Source organism: Pygoscelis adeliae, unplaced genomic scaffold (assembly GCF_000699105.1).
Source record: "Pygoscelis adeliae isolate BGI_AS28 unplaced genomic scaffold, ASM69910v1 Scaffold349, whole genome shotgun sequence".
Lineage (NCBI taxonomy): Eukaryota > Metazoa > Chordata > Aves > Sphenisciformes > Spheniscidae > Pygoscelis > Pygoscelis adeliae.
The window spans coordinates 1,303,846-1,319,186 of NW_008825608.1; positions in this window are offsets into that span (position 1 = coordinate 1,303,846).

Sequence of the window (15,341 nt, forward strand, 5' to 3'; positions counted from 1 at the left end):
TATAATACTCTGTCCTTCATGCTCAGGCTGTGTTACAGAGACAGCTGGCTAAGGACTTCTTTAAAGAAGCTACAGCACTCACTACGCTGTCGGAAAACCCAGTGTCGACAGTCTTACCTGCAACGCGCTGCAACGAAATTTATCTCATGGTGTCAGCTCTAGTGATGGCACAACGTTATCCTGCTTGTTACAGTCAATTACAAAGCACACAACACCATCCTCAGAGTGGTCCATGACCGGCAGCTCCGGAACCTGCGTTTTTCCTCATCTCTCCAATTTCACCAGGCTAGCTCCCAACCCTCTCCTGCTGAGCAGGAGGGAGCAAAGCCTCTCCCACCCTGCCACCGGGTATACCCTTCCGTTCCCTCTTACACTGCTTCATTAACTCCAGCATTTTCCTCAAACCCACTTAAAAACTCACCTCTTCCTCCTGCCCATGGCCCATAAGACCCCCTAGCAGGGGTGTAAAGCAGCGTGCGCTGGGGCTGTACGCATGCCCTTCTATCAAACCCAGCTCAATGACACTGACAACAGTTATTTCACACAACATCTATTTTTCTAGCATTCCAAAATGTCAACTTCAGTAAAAACAGTGACAACAAAGTTATCACCATAAGCTTTCAGGAACAGATACAATCAAGAAAACATGTTTGAAAGCAAGCGAGAATCTGGCATGGATTGCAATTCAGTATCACAAGAGATGTATATCACTTACTTGTGTTGGAGCAGAGACCCCCACATTTTTTCTTATTTGCTCAAGCTATAAGACAACCAAAAATAAGGGAGACCAGCTCCTGCTGCAGCTCTCATCTCATGGCTTAAAATGCCATGCTCAGAGGAACTGACCTCCCCCATCCCACTTCCTACCATCAGTGCGGTTAGGTGACTCAAAGAATATAAACGTGGCAAACGCGAGCGGAGGAGCTTTACTAAGCAGAAGTTACAGGAGATTGCTGCGAGTCTGCAGAAAAAGGCTCGTTGGTTTTAAGTTTCAGATGCGTCTGAAACACAATACATAGTATGCGGATGGTTTAGAAGCCTGAATCTTTCTAAAGTAGAAAAGAAGAGAAAGCTAGATCTCTTTAAAAAGCTTTCTGTTTGGATACAGTTCAATATTAATGCAAGAACGATCAGTAACAGCAGTGACATGCCATGGAAACTAAAAAAACCCCAGTTCTCAGCACTCAAACTGTCAGACTGCTTCACAGCTCCTCTGGGAAACGAAGGGCCCAAGTGCAACCACATGTATTCTTCCCAAAAGGGTTGGATTGGGGTGTCTAAAGAGCTTTCTGAAGCAAAAGGCTCTAAGTCTGCTATGAAACAGCCTGCAGAAGTGGCAATAAATGTAATTCAGCACGCATGGGATGGAGCCGGTTAAAAGATTTCCATCAAAAGTCCTGAAATTTTTCAACGCTCCTTCTTCCCCTCCTCCTGCTCTCTCAGCAGAATCCTACCTCAGGAAACGATAAAGGAAGAAACAAAATGTAAAATTTATCTTTTTCGAATGAAACGCTTCATTTTAGGGCAAGCGCCGTCCCCGGGGAGCAGCAGAAGGGCTGCTAGTTTGTGTCCTTACGAGAAAAACACAAAGCCTGCAAACCACGCCAGACCGTTTAGTCTGAGGAGTGCTGCGAGAAATTTGGCAAATTCAGTTTAACGCACTTATAACAACACAGAAATACATCCAGAAAAAAAGAGGATTTTTCACAGAAATAATCAAATAGCTAAAATAAACAAACTTGTGCATATAAATAGCACAAGAAGGACCAGTAGCTTCCCCAGACCTGTACTGCTAGGATTTGGGATTTGGGGATTTGATGCACTTTTATCCTATTCTGCCTACTTTTAAATGCCTTAGGTGAGGACGCTTCCTTTAACAGACACGTCTATAGCGTCCCGAGGGTCACTATCGAACATCACTGGCATAGTATTTCCCATAAACTTGCACGAAGATTTCCCACCTTTAACCCCATCAGATGCTTTTAAAGCAAATTGCTGCACGCTAACCAGGCTATGCTTTACCAGCACTGGTGCACACGTTATGCCCCTCATCATCTGAATCACAACTGACATATTCTTGAGAAATCAGTTTTCAGCTCTGACTTTTTTTTCTGTTCTTCTCGAAACCGGTCCCAAAGGCCTGTCACTCCGCTGAGTATTGCTCCTCGCAGTGAGCTCCCCAAATACAGCTGTACCGCGTGCTCGTGCTGGAGAGGTAGCTACACAGCTTTCATTGAAATTAAGGATATTTGTCTGACCGCTGACTATTTCCCTACTGACTTTAGAGGGGGCTGAGATTTCACTGTTGATTTATAACTCTTTCTAGAGCTTCTCTGTTTTTACAAGCTCATTTCAGTGCAATCCCTGTATCTCTCATTACAATCTTGTTTTTATTGCCCCATCCAGAACAGCAACTAATCCAGGTGCCTGTGCAACGCCACTCAAACCCTCCTCTGCCTCTGGGACATTTCACACGCAGCCAGGGCTTACCCCACAACTGCTTTAAAGAAATCATTACAGTATTTTAATTATTCTTTTAACCTGATTTAAAGAATTAGCTTTTCAACAGACCTACATCAGCCCTTTCGTCACAACACTAAAGCACACTTCTTGTCCCACTCAACGCTGCCCGGACAGGGTACTACAGCACAGTCTTCATTTTCTATCCTGCATGTAAATTAAAAAAACCTCACACCCCAGACCCACATTTGTCCAGCAAGAAACACTGCTGGTATTGTTAGTTCAACACAGACGGCAGGACCATGGGTGTCAGCATGGGCTCTCTTACCTCCCAGGATAGCTGGGCGCAGCTTGGTCACTGGGGTTTCTCCCTTAGACATGGTTAGCTGGCAAACCGCTATTAAAAATTGATTATAAAAGTGATTCTTAAGTGTTTGCTCTACATTTATATGTATGTATATAATTTATATATATTTATATAATGTACAACAGTCAGAAGATCTCTGAGAGACAGAAATAAGGAGCTCCACATCAAATTCTGTATTACAGCACTACTCAACATAGGCGTGTAAACGAAATTCCTGCCGAGATCTTTATACTTACTACGTTCAAGGTAAAGAAAAGGCAGAAACACAACCACGTCTTAGAAATCCTGCTGCTAGAAAGTCATTACACACAACCTCACACTGGGGCAAGGAAAAAAAACAGACAAAAAAACCAAGCAGGCACTCACTTCTAGCTTTAGGCTTTTTACGTTCCTCCAAATACAACCGGCCACCGCACCACCCACTGGCAACACAAAGCAAGGACTCTTTAAAAGATCGTTCAGATGTTCCACATTCCCACCAAAGTGGGAATGACAATATCTGCCGAGATGTAATACAAGATCAACTCAACTCGCTGCCGACAGAGAAAATGTAAACTACTTTCCAGGACAAAAAAGTAGAATCTAGCATTAACTGTATGGAAGGTCATTTTCCCTAGCAAAAAAGTGATATTTATTATTTTATGATTATTTTATAGCAGGCTGCCAAGCCAATTCTTGCCAAAAATGAGGCAAAGGGAAAAAACAGCAGCTGAAAGGGAGCAAGGACCCGCTCCTGACCCTGGCGATGCCAAGGGGGCTGTAGGATTGGAAGTAGCAACCAGAAAAACCATACTGAGAACAGTCTTAAACAGAATAAAAATACGCCCACTTAAAAGGAAAATGAGAAAGAAACCAAAGTAAAGCACCACAGAATACATTCCTTGTCAGGACTAACAATAGGCACATTAAAGTCCCGAAACAAAAATATTTTCTCTTCCTGTACAAAACAGGATGCGGTATCGCAGTCAGCAATCGCTTACCGTCGTCTCCTGAGGTTATTAGTGACATTAAAAAAACCCAAACAGCTGTTGTCTTTTTAAACCAAACTGAGCCCTCTGTTAACACCCGCACAGACACCGAGGACACGGCTGGCCGCGCTGCACAGCCCCAACCTCCCTCCAGCCACAAGAGTCAGCCCCAGACGTCAGGGTCGTGCCGAAACCTCTCTGGAGGAAGGCACCCAACTCTTCCACGCTCACGCCCCGGGGACACCTCCCAGCCTCACCCCATCTCATTCAGAGGACGAGGGGTCACGGAGAAGCAGCTCCTAACCGTGCACCACTGTTATCCAAGCACTGGGTGGATGCAAGTCCCGAGAGTGTAAAACTCCACATGTAATTATCTCTTGGCTAATATAAGTGAATTTAATTTAAACTCTGCTGGAGTTTAGGTGGGGGCTAATGGATTTTTTTGGTTTGGGGGCTTTTTTTAAGTAGTCATGTGTGTTCTCTCTTGTGGCTTAATTGAAACATTTTAATTTCTAGCTCTGATTTCTGTTCCTGTGCCCGTAATGCTGCTATCTGAGCTACGATAAGGAACTACGCAGTCAATGACCTGACCGATGCCAACGTTAAAATGCGTGCTTCTTTGCGTTAGCTAAGTAGCAACTCTCAAGCTCTTTCTTGCTGTTTCATGACAAACCTGTACCAAAGTAATTCTTTCTCATTTTGCTTGTATTCTGTGCCCCTCCGGAGAATACCAGTCTGCTCTTAGCTTTCATCTCCCCAGCTGCCTCCGACAAAGGTGGCTGCCAGTAACCTTTTCAGTGCAATAGCATTTCTATCACCTCTCAGAATTTGGACGCATCTTACCAGATCCGATCCCAAACTTTGGCAATATAATTTCAAGCCTCAAGTGACATTCATGCAAGGGAGGCAGGAAATAGGTTTTCAGTTTAAAAGAACATGTTTAATCTCTCCAACACTCTAGTGTTGGAGACTGTTCACAGGTAAATCGATTCTTGAATTCAGCTATAATTTTCCCAAAATTTACACTCAGCCTGCTTTTCATATAGGCATAGAGAAAGTAAATACTGGGGGATACTGAACATCAAATCTCCACAACTGGAAGGCAAAGTTATGAACTTATATGATTTAACAAAGTAAAACGGACAAGCTATGAAAACCTCATTCTTCTGAAGGAAGCATTTAGCTGACTTTTCACCACAAATGGCATAATTGAATTACTCTAGGCTAAAACAGTAAGCACAGTAACTTTCTGTGACACCAAGATCAAAGGCAGAAGAAAAAAAACCCTGAGACTCTTATCTAGTAAGGAAAGCAGGTTAAACGACATATAACGGTTGAGGCATGAAGAGTGACAAAGTAATGGAGAAGCAGCCTGGGGCAGATGCCAGCCAGCCTGACACTGCAGGTGACAAAAGCCCTGCCAGTAGCGCTGCTCGCAGCGCACATCAGGAGATGCGGCCATCAAGCCGGGATGTCAAACGCCGTTCCTCTGCAACAGAAAGGTAGGCAAGAAGGGAAGAGCAGCCAGACTCATCTCTTTGGTGCATGCAAGTCTTGTCTTATTTTTGCGTTCCGAAGCAAAGCAACTTGCTTAACTTCAGCACTAGATTTCAGACTTAATTCCTGCAGCAGGCAACATCCAGATATCAAAAGTCCTGCTTAAGTTGTGGCAGGTGCCTAATTTGGAAAAGGGAGGGAGAACTGGATTTTCATTCATATATTTCATTACAATTATAATGAAACCCAGAATTCATTCATTCAGAAAACCTTGTTTTGCTTTGTTTTTCTCTTTTGCAAAAAGAGTCGTTAAAGATGGAAGATAATGCTCCCCTCTCCCTAATTTATTCCTGATTTCTTTTTACAAAAACATTTAGTGGTACTATATAGTATTGGGCAGATAATATGCCTGGAGAAAAAAATTAAGGTAAGCACTTGACACAGACTAGAACACTCTATAAAGAAGTCTTATTGATAGACAAGCATTTCTTATCATAATTTTACCGTTCTCGTTCTAGCAAGGTGACAAGAAGAAGGGGCATTTCTCTGACTCACAGGCTGAGTCCCACATACCACCACCACTGTGGTGTCCTGCAGCAGAGCAGCAGTGTTTCAACTCACCCTTCCCTCCCTCTTCCTCTTCACAATTCAAACTGGCTTCCCATCCCATCTTTTTCTGGTTATTAACTCACTTTAGCTGTGGCCTCTAGATTTAGCCTGGATGTTTCTTGCACCACACGAGGATGCTTACCCGGGGACCACCCCTGGTCCCCCAGAAGGGACACCCCACACAACGCTGCCTTTGATTCCTATACACAGTGTCCTCAAATATCAGCTGAAAGGCCACCGAGGGCGAAGTGCAGTATGTAGCTGCAACTATAAATGCATTTTCACCATGGATTTCCTAAGTTAAAGCTATCATTTTGTCTGTCTGACGACCTCAGAGCCCTCACTGACGCCAGATGCCTGCAACACGGCCTCTCCTCTGGGAAGATGCACACGCTTGGATCCCCGATGAAGGGATGCAGGCAGAACTGTTATTCAGCGTTCCTGAGACTTTCCTCTGGGATGAGTATGGAGCTTGCTTTTTTTTTTTTCCTTTTCTTTTTTTTTCTTTGTGCCTTTTTTTTTTTCCTTTTCCCTTGACAGGTAACAGGTTTTTCACTATGATGAAGGAGTCCTGATTTATAATTACACTGATTATGCAAATCAAAGAACATATTTCAAGCTAATAACACTCCTGGGACTTCACATCTGTACTGCTTTAACACAGGAATCGCAACACTAGAGCAATCCATTATTGTAAAAACCTAAGGAGATTTTATACTGGTTAGACACAAACAAATTATCCCAGCCAAAGCCATTTCAATTTGTTCCTTTCAGATTACCTGCATCTGGGTGATTTACTGTCTTGGGGATTCTCTCCCAAGAACAAAGAGGAAGACGGCAGAATTCACAAATTGTTTATATGGTGGGAAGGCGGGGGGGAAGAGGGAAAAGCATTACACTGCCCACCTTCCAGTGATTTAAAAGACTATTCTACACAAAGGCTAGAAACAGCCAGGTGCTAGTCCCTATAAGCCAGATTCCAGCCTTCATTTAAAACTGTGTCATGAAAAAGGCTTCATGTGCTTCATTTCTCCTTTTACTAGAAGATTATTAAATTTTTTTGCTAATGACAAAAGCACCATGCAAGACATATCGCTCAGTTGATGTGCTTGTAAATCTTCTTAACGGCACACATTACAATGAGTAAACTCTCATTTAACCAATAAGGAGAGTAAGAATCATCCTTCGCTTAAGATGTAATGACAACATAATGCATCTCCAACAGTGTCCCAACCAACTGGCTTTCTTTTTTAATCTTGAATTGTTTTATTAGTTTTAGTACACCAATAATTAGCCTCTGCTCATTTAAAAGTCTATTTAGGTACTAAATAGAAGTAGGTAAATCTGAGCTCAGATTTTTTGCTACGCAGCTGAGCTTTGCAGGGGAGGACTAGCGTTTCTGTGTTACCACAATGTGCTGTCACTCCCTACTGTAGAAGTTAAGAAAATTCAACTTCATTGTTGAAAAGCATAATGAATATTTTTACACTGATACACTATTTTGCTGAAGAGCCACACATTGCAAAATACAGAACAATTTCACAATAGTGTATTTCCAGTAGTTCACAATAATCATTAAAGGAGAACATATTTCAGCTCTCAGTGCCTACTTGAAGTTTACTGCCTTTACAGAAAATGACCAAGCTGCAGAGCCTCAGAGGTTGGAAGGGGCTTCTGGAGATTGTCTAGTCCAACCCCTCTGCTCAAAGCAGGGTCACGGGGAGCAGGTTGCTCAGGACCTGGTTTGACTATCTCCAAGGATGGACACACATATAACGGTATGACATCTATAATAATAAAATAACATTTTTTCCCCCCTATTTAATATAAATGTAATGAAAGAACAATGCAAATTGTTCTTTCTCAATAAAGAAGCACTTTATGGAGAAAAGGAGTCAGAAGAAAACAATTTATTTCTGTCTGATGGGGTTGAACATGGGCAGGAACTGGAGAGGAGCGAACAGGTCACTGTGGTGCCCTTCGACGCATACTGGAAGATCAAGCACCACACGGGGCCACAACAGTAACTGCTGTTTAGAGAAGCCTTTAAAAGCCCGTACAGCACTGAGATGCTAAAACCAAAAGCATCCTTAGTTCTGTGCCGCTTCCTCATGCCTGTACTTCAAACAAAGCAATCCCACACGGCTACTGCAAAGCCATCGCGGTGGAAGCCTCGGAGAGGACCAGCCGCCGAGAGCCTAGATTTTTGGAGACTTTGGGCAGCCTACAACGATGACCAAAGGTCCGTGCTACGCTGCACTGGTCTCTCAGCTAACTAGAAACCACAATCCATACCACCACTTATGCAGCCTCAGGCTCTGCACGCTGCTTCCACCGGAGAGACTCGTGCAGCAGGTACACGTCCGCCAGGTTATTCCACAGGTGCTTTATACCTGGCGCTCCCGATGTCAAACTCCACATCGCTGCTAACTCCAAGGGGATATGCAAGATATTCTGCACTTTCCAGATGGAGGAACTAAGAGCAAAGCATTATTTCCCTTGCACTAATGTCTTCTTAGCCTAGATCAATGCTTCTTTACTCTGTGATCCACAGTCTCTAAGGACTAAAGCGAGAACAGGCAAAAGAACCTGGAAAGGTTAAAGGTGTTCCACAGAAACAACGCACGGATAAATAAATTGGGAGAGACTGGAAACCACTGAACCGGTTCCGGTATTTTGGACCCCAGAGCAGACACAGGATAGTACAAAGCATCCTTTATTTTTATTTTAGCCTGGCAAGCTCCAAAGAAAGTAACACCAGCTCAAAAGCCTGTAACACAGACTGCACAAAAAAGCTGCAGTAAAAGGAACCATTATTAGTTTTCCCAACAAAACTCCAGTTAATTTATTGTATCTGTAGCGATCATTTCATCTCTCCTGCTATCTATAATTGTACTTTCATCAAATCGGTAACTACAAGATGTGAAAACAAGGACATTTTGTAAGCACCTAGGTGATTATTGGGGACAACAGTTAGAAAGTGCAAACAATAAAATCCTTGTGACTGACTGCTAAATCTTTATTCTAAAGAAAAATATAATTATAAACCATGCTACTTGCACAGGACATATCGGAATATTTGTGTTTAAAATTCTATCGCATAAAATAGCATTTACTGTATGGCAGTCATTGATTCAAAAATTACTGGCTTTCATGAAATTTCTGCATCATTATTCTGTATCGTCCTTTTATTGATGGAGAATGCTCAATGCATACAATGTACACTTGCTGGCAAAGCTGCATTATTAAGGAGAAAGGATGACTGGAAATAATGGAGGGATTTAAGAATAAAAGTGATTACAGAAATTTAGAAGCTATTAAGAAAAATGCAAAGAATTTTCATAGGAGAAGAAAAACAGTAAACAAAAGATCATTACCAGATTATTTCAGATAATGGATGACTCTTGTAATGAATTTATAATTCTGAGCTCTTACAATCCTTGATGGTGAAAGTATAATTTATTCATGTCATCACAATTTTATCAGTTCCTTAGAACATGTTATGGATAAATGATTTTTCGGTTTGGGTTTTTTGAGATATATTTTCGTATATTGGCCTCAGCTAGCCTTAACTGCTGCAAATGTCACATCTCAAGGAGATGAATGAGACGCCCTTTTAGAGCAGTATCTTTACACCTGAGTTAGCATCAATCAATAAACAATAAAATAGTAACACTAATGCATCTCCAAATTCCCTAGTACGCTTTCTGCTTCCTTGGCAGCACACTCCTCAGTGTCAGCAAACACTGCGAGCCCCCCAAACCCTTCAAAAAAAAAAAAAAAAAAAAAAAGACAAAGCACGTGCATACATGAATTACAATAAAATCTGATTATGCCCTTATGCTTGCTCCAGCCCACCTTGCTCCACCTCACAAGTGATTGACATCGACTCGCCGCACAGTCGCTTACCCACCACTGACCTGTGGCACTAGAGTCTGCTTTTGCATATGATGAGCAGCCCCCCCCCAAATACATGATGATTGTCACCGAACAGTTAGTGCTCAGAAGGCGCCTGAAGCCATGTTACCCTGCTCGTAATTGAAGTGGGGCTAATTAGGCAATGCTCAGGGCTTAGGCTTCACCACCACCACCCCCCCATCCAAATCTGGCATTCATAAACATATGCAAAGTCTGCGTTCGCAGTGTCTTCCCACCTCCCTTGTTAGGGAGTGACAGTTCTCTTTGGAGAAACCCGAGCAGGGAGCCTGCGGCCGCAGGCGATGCCGAGGGTTAAGCCACGGCACTGCCAGCGTACACAGCCCAGCTTTGCTACTCACCCAGACGGGGCCATCGCGCCGCCGTGCAGCTCGGCGGTCCCTCCTCCGCGCCCCTGCCTCAGCCTCTCGGCCGTCCTGCAGACACGCCGCGGGAGCAAACTCAAGAGTGACCAACCCTGATCTCTAGGTTGCCTTAGCTGAAGCTGTGCTCTCAAAATGGAAGAACCCTGGTCAGGTTTTATTATGGACTGTGGCAGAGGAAAAAACCATCACCGTCAAGCAAAGTAATTGCTTAGAGGTGGTTTGTAATTTAAAAGCTCATTTGCACTAATGATCAGGAAGAATCCTATATTTTGTTCACTGCAAGATGCATGGTTGCTGACAAAACAACCAGAATAAAACTAGAGACAAATAGAAAAAGTTCTAGTTAATCTCTCTGATTTTTCTGGTCACAGATCGGAGAGATTCTGATTTCTTCTTTCTCACCGTGGCACAACTTCTCTGCCTGGCTAGACACAGGAATGCAACTTCTGCAGCCTTATTTTCCTAACCAGGTATCTAGGAAAACCATTCTTTGACTGAACAGATACTTCTTCCTCCCCAAAAAGCAGCCAGTTTGGATTCTCAGATGCGCAAAAAGGCAATGTGCCTTGCAAAAGATTTATGTTAAGAGAAAGGCATAGAGCACGAGACGTACAGCAGAGAAATACTACGTTAATCTTCCATCTCCTGAAACAAGGACACGCATTTGAGAAAAGAAAAGCGTGACTGGCTTAAGTGTAACAAACATTAAGTGTGTTAATGATCGGTTCTTTTTGCATTGACAAGTTTAATTTAGCAGATACCCAATACATGTTTTAGTAATCTTAGAATTCTGTATGTCATCTAAAAACATTAAGTAATATTTGAATGCCAGAGTGCATCACGTACACAAAGTATGTGCAGTTTTCAAAATAAGTGACCCAACCAGAGATGGTCCCCAATATTTCAGTTCACTGATCTCATTTGATGATGGAATTACAATGGTTAGGTGACAGTTAAATCAAATAATTCATTCGAGCCATGAAAACTATATAAACTTTTTCATATCAACTAAAACTCAACTTATCACATATTCTAAGCTGTATTATACGCTGGGGTTCCTCATTCTTCTCTACAGTAAGATGTATTTTATTTCAATACATTGTCAGAATTACAAATATAAAAGCAGGGGTCATAACAACACATTAGTTTCTTTGAACATAGAACTTAAATTGTAATTACATTTAACAGCATAAAATTCCAATCCACTCAGCAATCTGTTGGAAATACAGATGATAATGTTAAATTAAAATTACTGGGCTTTGGCATTTGAAAAAAAAAGTAATCATTTTTAAACATAAAAAAAAAAATCACCTGAAAGGCAGATTGCAGGATTCATAATGACTGCATACGAAGTGGCAAAGGCTGCCAAATCAAGTAGTTTTGGTGTTCAAAGAGGATGCAAACAAGTCTATTAAGAGTCCCCACCATCTGGACATCAGGGACCGGGAACGGTGGGGCAGGAGCCTCTGCTCTCCCCAGGGAAATACACCACACTGCAAGACCGTCATTACCGTTATTATTTACACCACACCGTAGATGTTCAATGACATTTTACAGACAGATAAAAGACTAGAAAGCCCTGCCCTTGGGAATCAAAATCTACTAGGACAGGGCAAAGCCGTATGAGCAGAACTTGCATAAGCCTTTTTGAGCAAGCCCAAACACACTACGCACTCATTGCAACCCGTCCCCTCGGCACACTTGCAGCAGCAAGCACAGAGGACGGAGTCAGGACTCTTATTCCTACCCTGTCTGTCTGACTCACTGTGCAACACAAAGAGCTTCGGCTGTGCTGCAGAGGGAAGAACGGATCCACAGAGAAAGCACTTGGCCACGTGGTCCTCCCTGTGATCTGGGGTCAGGAGTAATGGCAGGGAGAATTTGGAGAGAAGAGGTCTAGAAATTTATTCCAGCTTGAATTGGAGGTCAATTTTCTCCCCCGCGTCTGATTTTTTCCTTGTTTGAGGAAGGAAGGAGACCACAAAGTTGGGAACTCTCTGGAATAAGCAGGTGACGCATTGGAAACACTCAAGACACTACAATGACAGCCACAGTGCCAAACAGTAATAATTGTGAGTTATAACAGGGTATCAAAGTGAGGAGAGGGAAGGTCAACCTGTGACTAACAGAAGGGCACAAGTAGGTAAGAACCAGCAACAACATGAAATACTCTGCTCCTGTTTAACCCTCCTTGATGGCCTTTATTTTCCCTTGCAAGGTGACTGTAGAAATCAGTATTTTAATTTGCCTATGAGTGGCACTTTGCACCATTTTACAGAGAGGCACAGTCACCCCAGTGTGGTACCAGCTGTCGAGCCGCACAGGTAACTTTTTCATTAGGTTCAAACCCATATTCCACCTGACATGCGTCATAAGATGGGTATCAGCAATAAGCGCTCCAGCTGTCGGCAAGCAATGGGAAGAAATGCCTGTAAACATTTAACACCAAGAAAAGCAACTGTCTTCCTTCCCCATCTGACGCCGACTCCAGGCGGGAGGGACGCAGCACCAGCATAACTCGAATTAACTCGGCACCCCCAGTTACTGCAGCTTAGCAAATTACCGCCTCCTCAGAAGACCTGCCATCATTGCCTGTGTGATCACAGAGAACAAGAAACCTCAAACTGACACATTTTGTCTCAAAATTGGGGCAGGCGAAGAGCTCGCACGTTAACCGCCGAGGATCTGAGTGGATAGATGGCAACTTATTGTTCTGCCATAATTTGATCGCGAACAGTTTCATTCCTGGATTCTTAAAAGGTTAAAATCCTTATTTTGGTTTAGCACGTTCCTTAATTTAGGACAAATGAAAAAGAACAGAAAAGAAAAAACAAACAAACAAACAAAAAACCTCAAACCCCCAAACTTCAATAAAAGCGTATCAAAGGCCAGTACTGGTCCCTTAACTACTTCAATTCAATTAACATTTTCAGGCTACCTGAGAACAGATCCAAGGTCTAACAGCACAAAAGGATTCTGTATCTCACACTGCAGAAGCCGCATTTAATCCTCTTTTACTCACTTGGCTCGGGGGTTAAAATTGGGAAGAGGGGGTGGAAATCATTCCTGGAGATTTTTCAAATGTTCTGTTTTCCAAAAAAAAAGAAAATTTCTTTTAAGAACTTAATGGAGGGAAGTCTCATTAAGCAAAAATAAAACTCCCATTAGCAGCACTCGTCCACAACCAAAAGAGAATCAACACTTCACTATTTCTAAATCCACTTTATTTTGTAGGTACTTGGATAAGGGAGCAGATCAGGTTAAGCAAGACAACGTGGGTAGCAAGATCGTTTGGTAGAAAGGTATTCCTAAATAATTCAGGCCCTAATCTTTGGCTATTAAACATAAAGGGTAACAGTAAAATTGGTTTAAAGATCTTGCATGTGTCACACAACCATTCACGTGCATTTCTTAGATGAACAAACTTCTGAAGTTGTTGTTATGTTAGAAAATGCATCTCAAGCAAGAATGCATTCATTAGCTATGAAGCAGCACAACATGGCATTTATAAGGTCAAAGATCTATTTTATATGTGCATTCACCTCCTTTCTCACAATCAGAATAAATCTGTGCGCTGGATTCATTGCTGTTGTTACCGCAGCTTACTGTATGTGCATATGTGTTTACTGTATGTGCATATGTAAATGTACAGAACCGTCCCCAAGTCTGACGTAAATCAACTCCCAAACTTGTTCCAACACGCAGTTCACTTCAGCACGGTTCTGAGCACCCCCCACCTTGCCAACACTTCCTGGATAGCACAAAGCCATGAACACAAATACTGAAATCAATGACACTTTTGAGAAGGACTGCAAGATTCAGGCCAAGTTTTGATTAGCTTGGTTTTGTTTGTTTATTTTTGCAGAAGCACATGATGAATTTTTCTTTTGTCTTTTAATATCAAGGAAGAAACAGGCTAGTATTCATACTCACTACGGGTAATTTTCTCAAAAAGCTAAGCTCATCTTTCTGCAGAGTGCTTTCAAAGGTAGACAGACAAATTATAGCAGATAGTATCAGTACCATTCACAATGCCGTATTTTGCAGAAGCTATTTATTCTTCGCTTTGTCCTTAACAATGCTTTAAACCAATTGCTGATTTGTCTGGATAATTAACATCCAAAATCCAGTTCTTCACAGATGAATTGGAGTGAGTTTGAGTACCAGAGAATGCAGCTATTCATCAGCAGACGGTCCTCACCAGTGGACAATGGCTTAAATTTTACCGCCCATTGAAGACGATGTAATTACCAAGCTTGAAAGGAATATAATCTATACCACCAAAGAAAGTATTAATAATGGTATGATCAGTGAATGATAAACAAGAAAGCAATATTTTATCATTGCATGAAACAACAGTACTGATTTGCAAAACCCAATCGCCTACATTACGCATAGCTGTGTTGAGAAACATAAGTACTTAGGTGGAAAACTCATTATGAAAGGAGCTGGATCTTCCAGGGCTTAATGAAAACGTATGAAATCTGGTATCCATAGTGGCTATCATTAGTCCATTCACTCATATCAGTCTAATTCTCATTATTATTACAAGTAAACCTGTGGCAAAGGTATTTTTAATTCATCTCTCCAAACAATACATCTGAATTCTTCCTCTGTTCTGACCTCCCTCGTCAAAATTTTAACCCATAAACTCGGCAGATCTGGCAGCACAGAACCCGTTTTGGGCTAATGCAATCATGCACTTTGCAGCCAGTAGCCCTCTAATAACTACTAGCTAGCCCTGCCAGTGGAAAAATTTCAGCTACTGCAGGTCCTGTCTAAGATACTCCTTTTGCCGATGGCAAACTTCCTCTACATTAAAGAGAATCGATGGTCACACCTGCTGCATTTCACATATTGAATACGCTTCTATTTTTTCTCCTAATTATGATTTACAGCATTACTGGGAGCTACTTTACATGCAGCAATGGATCTGTCCATATCCATCAGAGGAATTATTCTCCCACCAGTAGCTGTAATGGCTTCTTTTTGCCTCACCGTTGACACCATGTTGGTAAGTCAGTGACATGTTAAACTCGTGTTCTTGGTCCTCACTTTCCTCTTCTCTGCTTTCCTCAGCTGAGCTCCATACACACCATACGGGCACACGCCGTAGATCATGGGAACGGGGGCAGGAGG